The sequence below is a fragment of the Schistocerca cancellata genome, chromosome 9 (genome assembly GCF_023864275.1).
Source record: "Schistocerca cancellata isolate TAMUIC-IGC-003103 chromosome 9, iqSchCanc2.1, whole genome shotgun sequence".
NCBI lineage: Eukaryota > Metazoa > Arthropoda > Insecta > Orthoptera > Acrididae > Schistocerca > Schistocerca cancellata.
The window spans coordinates 132,175,640-132,190,353 of record NC_064634.1 but is presented as its reverse complement, the minus strand read 5'-3'; the positions used below and the strand labels follow the sequence as shown (position 1 = coordinate 132,190,353).

The 14,714-nt window shown below is 46.2% G+C and overlaps 1 protein-coding gene across 2 annotated transcripts in view; it reads left to right on the top strand.

Annotated features, from left to right (window-relative positions):
• LOC126101149 (1-acyl-sn-glycerol-3-phosphate acyltransferase gamma-like) overlaps positions 1-14,714 on the top strand; it is a 71,040-nt gene that overhangs the window by 28,418 nt on the left and 27,908 nt on the right. The gene's annotated exons all lie outside the window — the stretch shown is intronic.

Genomic DNA, 14,714 nt, shown 5'->3' with positions numbered 1-14,714 from the left:
GTTTGCTGTTTCCATCTCCTTTTCGGCGATTTCGGTTCCCTTGGGCTTTGACCTCCATTTCCAAAATTTTCCATTCATTGTGAGCCATTTGGGGATGAACTCCCTACCTAGTTTCCATGGTGCAAGTTCCTACACCCCCTCCCCTCCCCTCCCCTTTCCCTTTGCACCCTGGCCCTCCCTCCAGCTAGGTCACCAGCATGGTAGCGAGTCTGTGTGTTGGGACTGTTAAGTACCCACTTGGCTGAGCCCCCTGAAACCACAGGGATCACACCACTAGTACCTGAGCTGTTAATGCCTCGTGTATGCCCAGGAGTCAATGCTCATCACTTTGGGGCAGCAGAACTCCTGGCAATGGCCGCCGTGCTAGATGGACCTTGCTGTGGCTGGGTGGCACCCATGGGGCAAGCCCCTGATCGGAGTGGGTGGTACTAGGGCAGATGCCTTGCGCATGAAGCAACAAAAACTTCACCATCCTGGCCATTCTGTGTGACACTCCTTCTGATCCTTCAGCCTTTCCCTCCCTGGCCACCGCCTGGGAGGAGGGTCAAGCTCGCCAGCTTGGGTTAAAATCTTTCCCTAGGTACCTGGTTTGTACCAGGATGGATGGTGGAAGTTTTGCCATGACTAAGCCTTTGTTTTTTGTGGAGACAATTGAAGATAAGTATGGCGAATTGATGAGTAAAATGCGGTCCGGTGCTTTGCTCATAAAGACCTCTTCTGCTGCCCAATCTGATGCCCTGCATGCTTGTGACCATCTTGGTGACGTTCCAGTCTCCATCACACCCCACCAATCTTTGAACTCGGTACAGAGCATTATTTTCCACCAAGATCTTATTCTCCAAACTGACAAGGAGCTCCATGCTAACTTCAAGTGGTGAGGGGTTCGTTTTATCCACCGTGTGCAGCGAGGTCCTCCAAACAATAGCATCGCTACGGGCGCCTTTATCCTGGCCTTCGAGGGGGATGTCCTCCCAGAGAAGGTCAAGGTCATGGTGTATCAGTGTGACGTAAAACCTTATATTCCATCACCGATGAGATGCTTTAAATGCTTGCGGTTTGGACACGTGTGTTCCCACTGCACCACTGATCCCCTCTGCGGTGACTGTGGGTGCCCCCTCCAGGAGGGGAGTGGCTGTGCTTCCCTGCCAGTGTGTGTAAATTGTCATGAACAGCATTCTCCATGCTTGCCTGCATGCCCGGTGTTTGTGAAAGAAAAAAAAAGATTAAAGAGTACAAAACCTTAGATCGGCTCACCTAAACTGAGGCTCGACAAAAGTGTGACTGGCTCCATCCAGTATCTATGACTTCTACTTTTGCTTCAGTTACGTCTATTCCTCCTCCTACCCCCTCCTCTTCCCAGCCCCACCCCATTCACCCCATGCCTTCAGCCTCCCCCTCCCCGTCAGTACCCATACCCACCCCTTCGGGTGCTGCTCCCCCTCCCCTGCCAGAGAAGTGCTTCCCTCCTTCAGCAGCCGCCACTACTGGAGCTTCCTCCTGTGACTTCTCTTCCCGGCACCCCCCTGAAAGGCCATCTGCTGCTCCACATTGGCAGTGCGATCCGCCACCAGTGGGTGCCAACATTGCCCGGTGTAGTTCTGTGCCTGCCCTTGCTGAAGTCTGCCTTTCTCTTCCTTCCCAAGAGAAGCAGCAGAAACCAAAGAACGAGGGCAAGGCCCCTCTGGTACCCCTTGAGGTGCAGCCTTGCCCTCCTCCAGTCAATGAACTAACTGAGTCTGACCCCACGTATATGGATATTACCCCATCCTTATCGGCGATGGATGGCGACTCGGCAGCGTGATTGACTCCGGTCTGTTCGCTTCCCATTTGGACTCCAGCTTGAGAATCCTCCAGTGGACTTATAATGGATGTTGGCGTCACCTTCCAGATTTTCAGCCCCTTCTTTCCTTCTGCTCTGTCGCTTGTATTGTGCTTCAGGAGCCCCTTTTTGTCAATTCTTCCTCACCCACCCTTTGTGGGTTCCACGGTTTCTGTTGGAACAGAATTGGCCCCTTGCAGGCTTCTGGTGGTGTTTGCACCTTGGTCCGCAAGGACATTGTTAGTAAATGGGTTCCCTTTCATACCACTCTCGAAGCCATTGCTGTCAGGGTCCATCTGGCCACTCCAATCACAATCTGTAATCTCTACCTCCCAACTGACAGGCCACCCACATCTCTTGCCCCAACCACCCTTATTCAACAACTCCCTTCTCTCTTTCTGCTACTAGGGGACTTTAATGCCCACAACCCTCTTTGGGGTAGTCATACGACTACTGCCTTGGGCAGGACAATTGAAGCTGTTCCGGCAGGATTTGACCTCTGTTTAATAAACACAGGCACTCCCACACACTTTAGTGTGGTGCACGGTACTTTCTCTACCATTGACCTCTCCATCTGCAGTCCTGACCTTCTTCCCTCCATTCATTGGGGTGTCCACAATGACGTATGTGACAGTGACCATTACCTGATGGTTTTGACCTTCCTTCAGTGTCTCTTGTTCTGTCATCCTACACAGGTGGACCATCTCTAAGACTGGTTGGGGTGCCTTCTCCTCTGCTCCCATCCATCCTGTATTGCTACACGACAGTGTTGATGGATCTACACAGACTTTGACTGCCGCCATCCTTTCAGCAGCTGTTTCAGCAATCCCCTTCTTCCTCAGGTTCCCCCCACCGGAAGATGGTCCCTTGGTGGACTCTGGAAATTGCTGCAGCCATAAAACACCGCCGCCGTGCTCTTCAACACTTCAGGCGGCACCCTTCTACTGCTCTTCTTCTTGTCTTTAAACGACTCTGCACCCGGGCCCGCTACCTAATCAGATTTCAGAAACGGATTTGCTGGGAACGATATGTAGCTGCCATAGAACCAGACACCTCCTCTTCACAAGTCTGGGTGAAACTCAGGCGAATTTTTGACCACCATCCTCCCATTGGGGTTGCAGGAATTTCTATGCATGGCGTTGCCTTTGCCAGTCTGGACTTTGTAGCAGCAAATTTCACCCATCACTATGCTCAAGCTTTGGCATCGGCTCAGTAACCGCCCACGTTCCTTCTCCTGAAACAGTGCTCAGAACGACTGCCTTTGTCTTTTGTTTCTCGCTGCTCGGAACCATATAATGCTCCACTCAGGGAGTGGGAATTTGCCAGTGCCCTCGCCCTTTGTCCCGACACAGCTCCTGGACTGTATCGGATACATAACCAAGTACTCTTAACACTTATTGGTGGCTGAACACCATCATATACTGACCCACTTCAACTGTCTGTGGAGTGAGGAGTCTTTCCTACCCAGTGGCAGGAAAGCATTGTTGTTCTGGTGTTGAAGCCAGGGAAGCCACCTCTTCAGTTGGATAGCTACTGTCCAGTTAGCCTTACTAACACCCTCTACAAGCTTCTTGAACACATGGTGAGTCGGCAGCTGTTTTGGATCCTCGAATCCTGCAACCTTTTGTCATCTACTCAGAGTGATTTTTGCTGTGGCCGCTCTATGGTGGATAACTTGGTCCACCTGGAGTCTGCTATCCGGTCGGCTTTCGTCCATCAGCAACACCTCCTTGCAGTCTTCTTTGATCTGCATAAAGCCTATGACAGCACCTGGTGCCACCACATCCTCACCACCGTTCATGAATGGGGCCTTTGTGGCACTCTGCCCTTTTTTATCCGTAACTTCCTTTCTTGTCGGTCTTTTCAGGTTCAAGTTGGCTCCTCCTACAGCACTCCCCATCGGCAAGGAAATGGGGTTCCACAGGGTTCCATGTTGAGCGTCCCTCTCTTTCTCATAGCCATTAATGGTGTGGTGACAGCTGTTGGGCCGACAGTACCCCCTCTTTGTATGCCGATGATTCTTGTATCTAAGTCGCTTCCTCCATAATGGGCACTACAGAATGTTGTCTACAGGGGGCAGTCTGCCAGGCACACTCATGGGCTCTCTCCCATGGCTTTCAGTTTTCGGTGGCCAAGTCGTGTGTCATGCATTTCTGCCGTCGCCGTACAGTCCATCCCTATCCAAAACAGTTCCTTGATGGCCAGCCCCTCAAGATGATGGACACTCATCGCTTCTTGAGTCTTCGATGCCCGTTTGACATGGCTCCCTCATCTTCGCCAGCTGAAGAGGACGTGCTGGTCCCATCTCAATGTTCTTAGGTGTCTGTGCAATACCACCCGGGGTGCCAACCGCTCTGTTCTCCTGCGATTGTATCAAGCATTGGTCCAGTCTCGTTTAGACTATGGAAGTCCTGTCTGTGGTTCTGCGTCGCCTTTGACGTTGCATATACTAGACTCCATCCACCACTGTGGGGTCCGACTTATGACTGGTGCCTTCCGGACTAGCCCCGTACTTCGCCTTCTCGCAGAGCCGGGGATTCCACCACTTTTTATAATGGTGTTTCTGAATTTTATTGTTGTTTATTGTGTCTGCTGTGATGTTGAGTTGGTAGAGGTCGTTTTTTTTACCTCTGCCATCCATTTGTTGTTTCTAGTGGTACCCAGTCAAAGATCTGTTTGGTCAGTCTGTGTGATGGCATTCTGTATAAGTGTCCATATAAACACCTCCAACTCAAGGGATGCATGGCTGTTGAGATGCATGGCTGTTGAGATGGAACAGTCATTAGCAGGCAGCCTCTGGGGAAACTGCCACACTCCATCTGTACAATGCTTACTGAGGCACATGGGGCTCTGAGTGAACCCATATTCCCCTAGCTACTTGCAGGACCAAAATGGAACCCTTGAAGTTTTCTCATTCTCCTCCTCCCAGTGGAAAGGGTGGGCAGCTGATGGGTACTAACACCCAATTAAATAAGGTGGCTCTTGTAGCCAGTCCTCTAGACTCGGGGATATTTAAGGATTCTAATGTATTGAGTAACAGAATGCACACTGCTGGTCTTTGTGTTTTTTTCGGTTAAAAGGAAATAGGAATGTTTTGAAGAAGTGTCACCTTTTTTATGTTCAAAATGGTTTAGAGGGGATTGCACATACATTAAAATCCATTAAACACTTGTGGAATGGGACATTGTTGGTCGAAGCCTCAAGTTCCCAATAAGTGACAAGTCCTCAGAAGGCCAAAAACCTTGGGGGAATATCCCATTGAGGCTGGGCTCCATACCACATTAAACTACAGCAAAGGTGTTGTGATGTGCAGAGACCTGCTCGATATCACCAATATCCCCAAAGAAGACCTGAAAGATTAGTGGGCCCAGGAAGGCATTGTAGATGTGCAAAATATCATGAAAAGGGTGAAAGGCAATCTGATGAAATAAGATTTGTTCATCCTCCCTTTTAATAGCACAAAACTCCTGGAGAATATTAAGGTGGGTTTTCTTTTAACCATGTGGCACTATTTCCCCAACCCAATGTGCTATTTTAAATGCCAGCGCTTTGGGCAAGGATGTAAGGGAGAAGCCACTTTGGCAAATGTGATAAGGCTGGCCATGAAGTAGTCAGGTGTTCATCTCCTGCAAAGTGTATGAATTGCTCTGGAGCTTACCCTGTCTGGAGCAGGAACTGCTGTGTCTTCCTTGAATAATGGAAGTTACAGGAGATTAAAACTTCAAAACTGGCCCCTCTGATGAGGTCAAAAGGTTTATAAAGTCATGCAGCCCCCCCATGTTTGCTATCTTCTTTGCATTGGTTATTAAACAGCCAGTTCATAAAACCAGTGCTGCTACACAAATGGATGTTGCTAGTGATAGCACTACTACCTACATTTGTCAGTGCAGTTGCGCTGCTGCAGTTACTTCGAAGCCTACGTTTCCTTGCAGAACATCAGACAAGGCCACGGTAGCTGACATTGTGCAGCCTCCTGCTCCTCCAAAAGTTCAATCTGGTCACCCATCTAGTGCTGCCACTACCACTTCTGCAGTTCTGAACCAAATGAACTGCAACGGCTACCGCTTGTAGGTCAGTGACCAAGGAGAGAGCAGAGGAGTGGTGGTGTTATTGATAAACACAGCAATACCTCCCTTAGCTCTTTCCCCAGTCAGCTCATTCTTTCAGGCAGATTAGGCAGGGCACATCCGCTCCACTTTCCAGGGATTTGTTCGTTCATGGCTAGACAATGGATGCACAGTCTATGCGTCAGCAAGGCCTCTTTGTCTGTAGATTATTGACACTTTCCACCATAAGGGGATTAGGCTGGCCACGGGTGCTTACAGGACCAGCCCCATACCCAGTCTCTGTGCTGAGTCTGTGGAACCACTCATTGTCCTATGGCAGCTCCTTGTGATGTGTCAGGCATGTAAGTTCCTTGTGGCTCTGACTTTACCCGCCTAGCATACTGTTACTTGTCTGCCCCTGAAACACCCTTTCTCCAGAAGTCCACTAGCAACAATGCCATTTGGGATCTGTATGCAGTGTGTGCTGGAGTCACTTTGTGTGGAGCATGTGCAACCCCAAATCCAATGTTTTAACCACCTGCCACCATGGTTACTGCAGAGGCCCAGTGTAGTCTTAGATTTGGTGCAGTACAGGACAAGTTGTGCTCCTGCTGCTGCCACCTTTAAAGTGATATTTTATGACATTTTAAATAAGCACCACAACTGTGTGGCTATCTTTATGGACAGTTGTAGCAGTGGGATTCTGTTGGTTGCTTAATTGTTTTCCCAGATTGTACCCTCAAGGTCCAACTGCCTCAAGACTGTAATATCTTTGTTGCATAATTACATGCAATCTTGTGGGTACTGGGGCTGATGGGATGTTCTTCCAGTGCTAACTAAAATCCTTTAAAAAATTAAACTCTGCCCAAACAGGCCATGAAGGCCCACCAGTACTGACCAGCTGCTGTGTCATGCTCAGCCATCATTGGATGCGGGTATGGAGGGCTAAAATCCTTGTTTGTTTCAATTCTGTTAGTGTCATTCACTCTGCACAATATTTGTACCCAGCAAATGTAGTAGCCAGAATATCCAAGATGCCCTCCTCCAACTAAAACAGCTGGGAAAGGTAGTATCGTCCTGCTGGGTGCCAGGGCACATGAGTGTTGCGGGGAGATGATGCATTATTAGCTTTGTATGCCATCTCCATGCCATGCTATCACCTCGCTGTTGAGATACAGAGTAGTGCGTCAGTGGGAGGATGAGTGGTTGGAAGTGACAGACAATAAGCTCCATCTAGTAAATCCCACAGTGTGACCATGGCATACCTCCTTCTAGCCTGTCTGACAGGACAAGGTCCTCCTTACTTGTCTTTGCATAGGGCACAGCCCCATGACACATGATTTCTTGCTCTGGTGAGAGGACCCTCCAGATCACTCACTGTATGCCAAATTTTATTAGATTGTATTCTATTTTCCAACCAGTGGGCTGTGGAGGATTTGCTGATGGATCTGCCCTCTATTTTAGGTGACATTCAAACAAATATGATGAGGGTTTTAACGTTTTGCAATTTGGCCAACATGTTTCCAAAAATTTTAGGGATGTATTTTTAATGTGTTAACAGTGTGACTGGCTCACCTGCATTTTTTATAAGTGATCAACCAGTCACATTTCCCTGTGCCTTTCCTTTAGGTCCACTGTTGTTTTATTTATGTTTTAATTCCATGTATTGCACCTTTTCTCCTTTCTCCGTTGTCTTAGGGCTTGTGGGATGGTGATTGTAGGATCAACTCGAATGAGGTGCGTGTGAGTGCATGAGTGTAATTTTATTGGTTTCCTCCTCACTCCATGAAAGCATTTTCATATTTTTATCCATGTTCGTTTCTTTTAAAGTGTGTAAGGGTGCTGATAACCTCGGCACTGAGTGCTTGCAGGCTCCAAAAGCATGCAAACGTGCACAAACACGCATGTGCGCTGCATTTTACATTCTGATGAGTGGGAAGCAGTTTTTCTTGATAACAATTTATCCACTGTTTTCAGTCTTGTTTATGTGCATATTGATGACTCAGTACCAAAACTGTGATGAGTTGTTCCCTGAATCATAGTAATACAAGGAGTGAAGCAATGGGAATTTTTGTTTTTTGGAAGAATCTTTACTTACTCATCATCAGCATCAACTTTGTCCCCTTCAATGTAATTCCCCTCAGATATAAAACACACATGTAGTGCTTTTCCTATCTGAAAGCACTTCTTATTATAATAGAGGTTGAAAATACCGCTTCAGTTGTAAACTGGTACACATGGCACTTGGGGACAACAGCACAGCTGCAACATCTGAGGATGGGCTTACAACAGTCCGAAACCGGTCGTGTGAAAATAAAGTAATTTACAACTGAAGTGGTGCTATAAAGCTCAGTTGCGGATGTTCTTCCAACAGGATTGTTCGTGTAACTCTTCAGGCTTTCCTGGCGAGATCTTGACATGTGGTATAATCTGGTCTACTGCCAGATGTTTGTGTCGCTCTGGCACAATATTTCGGCCACGTAACTCGTTGCCTTCTTCAGGTGCTACCTGAGACTGCTGTATTGGAGGATCTTGTCCAGTATTTATGTCCAGAGGGTGCTGGGTGCTCTCTTTGCTGTCCGCGACCGCCTGGCGCTGCTTGTAGGGTGTTGTCTCTTGCCCGGTGCTCCCTCAGACATCCGCGCCTGACTTGGTCATCATCTGTGGCAGCTTTCTGAGGCCTGTCCAGTGTTGGGGGCTCCATTCGTGGTCCGAACCCACCTGGTGCTGCTCCTGAGGTGTTGGGCCTTCCCTGGTGCTCTCACGGACATCCGTGCCCGACTCGTCCACCATCTGTGGTCGTAGCAGCTGTCTGAGGCCGGTCCCACATTTGGCGTTCCATTCGCGGTCCGCGCCCGCCTGGCGCTGCTCCTGAGGTGTTGGGCCTTCCCTGGTGCTCTCACGGACATCCGTGCCCGACTCGTCCACCATCTGTGGTCGTAGCAGCTGTCTGAGGCCGGTCCCACATTTGGCGTTCCATTCGCGGTCCGCGCCCGCCTGGCGCTGCTCCTGAGGTGTTGGCACTTCCCTGGTGCTCCAACGGTCGCCCGTGCCTGTCTTGTCCATTATCTGTGGTCGTGGCGGCTGTCAGAGGCCCAGCCCGCTTTGGGAGTTGCATTTGCGGTCCGCACCTGCCTAGCGCTGCTGCTGCAGCGTCAAAACTTCTTGAGGAGTTTCTTGGTTCCTTTTGTTGGGCCCTGATAAGCTCCAGAGCCGGACTCCATTCCGAGCTGAGCTGGTAACCACTGTCTCAGTTTATTAGGTTTTCTGTGACCTTGATCTCGATGGCCTCCTTTATGACACTGTCGCAAAATCTTGGCGTCTGTGTCACAATTTTGGTGTTATTGTAGTCCGTTGAGTGAGCAAGCTCCAGACAGTGCTTCGCTATGGCAGATTTGGTTGCCTGTCTGAGTCTGGTGTGCCTGTGGTGTTATTTGCACCTGACGTCCACTGTCCTGGTTGTCTGGCCAATGTATGACTTTCCACACTGGCACGGGATGTTGTAAATGCCTCGTTTACGTAGCCCCAAGTCATCCTTCACATTCCATAGCATTGTCCCAATTTTGGAGGGTGGACAGAAGATACTATTTATATAATAGTTTGAAAGAATTCTGCTGATCTTTGCAGAAATAGGTCCAGCATATGGCAAGTATGCCACCTTCTTTGCCTCCTCTGGCTCCTCTTCTGTACCCTGTGGTTGGCTGGTAACACGAAGTGCCCTATGGATATCTGTGGAGGAGTATCCAATTCTGTTGAACACCAGCTGTAGATGTTCTATCTCTGTGGCCAGACTTTCCGTAGCTAATGTAACTAATGTTTTCAAGACTCCATTCTTCTGTGCCAGGTGGTGGCAGCTACTGGCTTGAAGGTATAAGTCAGTGTGGGTGGGCTTAAGATACACACTGTGCCCCAGAGTGCCATCTGCCTTCCTCTTGACCAGGATATCCAAGAATGGGAGCTGTCCATCCTTCTCTCGCTCCATAGTAAATTTTATACTTGGGTGGCGTGAATTTAGATGTTCCAAAAGTCATCTAGCTTCTCCCTGCCATGGGGCCAAATGACAAACGTGTCATCGACATACCTGAGAAAGCACTTGGGTTGGTAAGTGGCTGATGCGCAAGTGCTTCCTCTTTGTACCTTTCCATGAAAAGGTTGGCTACCACTGGTGATAAGGGCTTGCCCATCTCCTACTCCACCTGTCTCTGCCCACCCCCACGCTCTGCCCGCCCCTGCCCCCGCCCCCGCCCCCTGCACTTCTCCTGTTCATCTCCTTCTTCCCCTTTCTCTCTCCATGTTATTAAACTCCCCCCCTCCCCCCCCCCCCCCCCCAAATACGAGGTTGCTGTTTCTTATTACCACAGTATTTTTTTTCCAAATATTATGTAATAGAGAAGTAATAGATGAAGTCTGTTCAAAATATTCTGGAATTTCATCCACAAATTTGTTTTTTTCCTTTTTACCTTTCACTTATTGTGCTTGGTCTTCTTCAAAATACGCTCCTCCTCAGTTGATTCAGCCATATGCAAATTTTGTTTTATATCATCTATTGTTCAGGGTTTTCCTCTTTAGAAAATGAAAAATGTCTGTAGGGGCTGTATCTGGAGAGTATGGAGGGTGAGGCTGAACAGTGATCTTGTTTCTTGTGAATGTACAGATCCGTTACTGTGATACAAGAGCCATGCATTACCTTGCCACATTTCAGGCCGTTTCCTTTTTACATTTTCTTGCAGACTTCTCAGCACATCCCGATAGTACCATAGATTAACAGTTTGTCGTTGTGGCAGGAATGCATGATGAACTAATCTTTCATAGTCAGCAAAAACTGTCAACGTGGCTTTGATGTTTGACCTGGCCTGAAGAGCTTTTTTTGGTCTTGGAGCAACTTTCCTGATGCATTGGGAACATTGAACCGTGGTCTCCACATCATATCCATAGACTCATGTCTCATCAGCAGTTGTGATTCTCTTAAGGAAAGGTTTGTTCTCATTTGTGCAGTTCAAAAGCTCTTCATGGATTGGGAATTGAAGGTCCTTCTGGTCTTTCAATGAGCTACGGCACGAAGTTGGCAGCAACACAATGCATTCCAAGATGCTGTGTCAAGATCTCATGACATGATCCAACAGATATGCTACATTTTTCTAAAATCTCTCGGACAGTCAGTTTTCAATTGTCACACACAATTTTGTTGACATCCCTGACATGAGCATTGTCAGTAGATGTCAAAGGGTGTTCTGAATTAGGGTCCTCTTTAACTTCCGTCCAGCATTTTTTTAAACCATATGAACCATTTTTAACACTGAGTACGGGTTAAGCACTCATCACCGTAGGCTTCGTACATCATTTGGTATAGTTCTGTAAAGTGTTTCTTGAGTTTCACGCAAAATTTAATGCAGACATGTTGCTCCTCTAATTCAGCCATCTCGAAATTTGCAAACTGTGTGGCACAATGTACTATTCATTACAGCACTGAATAATAACTGACAGACATACAATACTGAAACTTCTGGCAGTTACACATCAAACACAGGAATGTACCAAATTTGGTTTAAATCGATCCAGAGGTTAGGAGGAGCTTTTTTACCCTTCGTATTACACGTCACATATATTTCACTTGTATTTAACATATTTCACACATATATATTTTCATACTTCACCTGTGTCTAGCAAATTACTTTTCACGCAGCTCAGTGTTTGACCTCATATCTCCTCAACTATCTGTCATACAACGGTATTATTTTGGAAGTACATTCAGTAAACTTTTTTCTTTCGCTACTTCATGGGATGTCAGTGAGAAAAAGTCTGGCAATGGTTTGAAATTGTGTGTAAAGTTGTTTGCAAGTCATTAAGTGTTCCGATTCTCAAATACTGGTTGAATATAGTCTGGCTGTTTGCATCTCGTGAGCCATGCTTCTTTTTCCCACCCACCCATTTGAGAGGTAGGTGGTTTTTAACTCCACAGTGGTCCTTTCCAGACAGAAAGTGACATGTGTGCAAAGTTTGGTTGAAATCGGTCCAATGTTGTTGAAGATGTGGGACATACATGCATACATACACTTTTATAATGTAGGATTTGTCAAGGTAATACAATGAAAACGAATAGGTCAAAGTATACAACATACAGTATACATATATATACAGCGCTCATAGGACATGTAGTACGTGAGAGGGTAGAACAGCTGATCGTCACATGATATTGATTAAGGGACCATCGTGGCATTTGCCTCAGTGACCCTGGAAACCCATGAGATACCCTAATCAGGGTAGTTTGACAGAGCAACTATATACTCCCAAATGTGAGGTCAGTGTCTTAACAGGTGCACCGCCTCATTTGGAGAGTCCCTATTTTATAACATTCCTTGATCACACACTATTTGTTTCAGGTAACTAGTAATGTAAAACATAGTTTCATTCTTCAATGCTGCACGCAATAAGGACACCCACGGGTGACTCCTGGACTTAGAGGCTGTTTCTGTCTCTCTTGCACCAACTCTAGACTCCATTCCCACCATATTCAACTATGCTTCTCAGTCCACCTGAAAAACTGAGTCAACAGACTTTGTCACGCATTTTACAACTTGACACGTCACTTCCTTGTGAAAGCAGTGAACCCTGATCACGTATTGATATGCGACAAGGTGGTGTTGTACTTGAAGTAATCTACTTTTTTTTAATCATAAGATTTTATCCCCTCATGTAAAATGCTGGTTTGAGTTTTTTGTTTGTTTTTCGTGGGTTAAAAGTACAGTAGAGTCCCGTTAATCCAAACTAATTGGGACCAGACCTTGTTCGCATTACCGATTTGTTCGGATTAGCCGAAATTATGGTGACGAGTTTCTAGAATTAAGTATACCAAGCAGATAAGTATGTACACCATGGGAACAAGTGTGGGGACAATGGCTCACTCTCACTCCCTGCCCTTGTTGTTGTACATTGTTGAGACCTTTGTAGTGTCTGAGGTCAGTGCACTGCCAGTTGGCTCGCAAAGTGCTTGGTTATGTTGGGCTGTTTACCTGAACAAGTTAATAAATGGTGATGAGTCTTTTAGTGCGAGTACAGGTTGGTTGGACAGATTCAAAATAGAGTCATGGACTCAGTCAGCCAACAATTACTGGAGATGAGTTTTCTTCTGACCGTGGTACAGTGAAGGAAAGTTGGGTGAGTTTGAAAAAATAATGATAGAGGGAAAGTATTCTCCCCAACAAATTTATAACTCTGAGACTGGCCTTAGTTTTAGGGCATTGCCAACAAAAAGCCTGACATCAAAAGCAGAAGACCATGCTTCTAGTTTTAAAATGTGCAAAGATCGTGTGACTTTATTAGTGTGCAGCAATGCTGCTGATAATCACAAGCTGCCTTTAAGCTGATCGGCAAATCTGCTTAGCCCAGATGTTTTAAAAACTGCAACATGGAGTCCACTCCCATATATTATTGCAACCAGAAAAAAGCATAGATGGATGGTAAGCTGTTCAGAGAATGGTTTCACGGCCAGTTTGTTCCCTCTGTTCGAAGGTTTTCTAAGGAAAATCATTTGTCTTCCCATGCAATCCTTTTGATTGATAACACGCCATTCTGGGACTCAGAAATTGTGGTGAAGTTTTTGTCGCTGAATGTTACACCACTTCTACAGCCGATGAACCAGGGCATACTGCAAACATTAAAACTGATCGTTCAGTTTAACTGAACGTTCGAATTACTGGGGTTCGGATTAGCGGGACTCTGAACATTCGGATTGCTGGGGTTCGGATTAGCGGGACTCTGCTGTAATTCCAAACTGGCTCTTTTGCTACTCTGAAACACACCACAGATTGGTAGATGTACTTACTTTGTGCAGGAAGGATACCCAAGTTTTTAATTAGCTCCTTACAGTGAGTCTGAGTAATAGTTACAGTTATTATTCTTATAACTATTTTCTGCAGTTTAAAAACTGTGTCCATGTTTTGTGTCTTCAGTCCACAGAAAGGAATCCCTTACGTAAGAATTTAGTGCATGTAGATGTAAAATGTGACCACAAGACACTGACTGTTAAAGTGATATTAACACCACTAAGCACATAACATACTGAAGACATTCTTTTTGCCAGTATCATTCTGTGCCTATTCCATGTTAACTAACAATCAGTGTTCATTCCTTAAAATTATAGGTATTTATTACACAGTTCACAGATTTATCATGTATGCTTAATGCAATAGAGTTGTTTACCCTATTTATGCTGAAGCTAAGCAATCATTGCATTATCATTGCCAATCTCTTAAGTCTCAATTATGTGTCTTTACCCAGGAAGATTAGAAACAGGGAAGACTTGAGTCTCACTGAGCATTTAGTTCATATTGTAAAAGGACACTGACAACAGTGCCACTGAACACCCTGAAATCTTCTATTCTATTCACACACGTAAAGCAAGTTCTTAGTGGTGTTGGTTCTCTTATTATCAGTTATATTGATTGAATTTCAAATTACTTCTCTTTTTGGTCACAATATAGCTTTTGTGGTGGGGTTCAACACACACACACACACACACACACACACACACACACACACACACTATTCAGATTTAGGGGAAAAAAACCACTCTGCCTGGTAAAATAATAAAAAACAGAACAATTGGAATTGCATTTCTGATAGTCTGTACTTCTGTGGGACTTAATAGTTACTGATTGTCTGTGCGTGTGAGAGACTTGGGTTTTTCACTATACAGAATATATGCTGCTTGAAGCTGCACTTCATGGAAAACAGTTGCAGAATATTGAGGGCATGTCCACTGGTCAGTGCATGGCTTGCTATTTTGGTATTCCAATAAATGATGGTTGCTTGTTGCAGCCAGTGCACATTGGTTGGAAAACACCAGCATT